An 827-nucleotide genomic window follows, 5' to 3' on the forward strand; every position below is an offset into this window, starting at 1 on the left:
CATCGCGGCAGTCATATATATATGTGTGTGTGTGTGTGTGTGAGTGTGTGTGTGTGTGTGTGTGTGTGTGTGTGTGTGTGTGTGTAAGTGTGTGTGTGTGTGTGTGTGTGTCTGTGTGTGTGTGTGTACACATGCATCATATATACATATATATATATATATATGTGTGTGTGTATACACATATATAATATATATACGAATATATACAAATATACGAATATATATATATATATATATATATATATATATATATATAAATATAGACACATATATACATATACACATGTATATACACATATATACATATACACATGTATATACACATATATGCATATATATACATATACGAACATATATATAATATATATATATAGATATATGTGTGCGTGTTATATATATATATATATATATATATATATATATATGTGTGTGTGTGTGTGTGTGTGTGTGTGTGTGTGTACACTCATAAATACATACATTCACAGGGAGACTTAGATGTACAATCATACATAAACAGACATATGAATACTTATATACGGATAGCGTATATGCATTTGTAGTTAATATATGTCCATAATTCTCGCTATCTCTTGTTGGACTTGGTCGTCAGGGAGATATTGAACCTCTGAAACCAGTTCCGTTTCGACACGTATTGCAACAACGTTTATGTTTAATTCAAAGTTTCAAGCACACAACGGCACATCATGGTGTGAGCTTCGTTCAAGAAATATCGCATTCACAGTGGGTCCGCTTACTCAGGCTCGATTTAGCATGATTATTTGAGAGGTAATATCTTCATGGGGAGAGAGAGAGAGAGAGAGAGAGAG

The sequence above is a fragment of the Penaeus chinensis genome, chromosome 27, assembly GCF_019202785.1.
Source record: "Penaeus chinensis breed Huanghai No. 1 chromosome 27, ASM1920278v2, whole genome shotgun sequence".
Classification (NCBI taxonomy): Eukaryota; Metazoa; Arthropoda; class Malacostraca; order Decapoda; family Penaeidae; genus Penaeus; species Penaeus chinensis.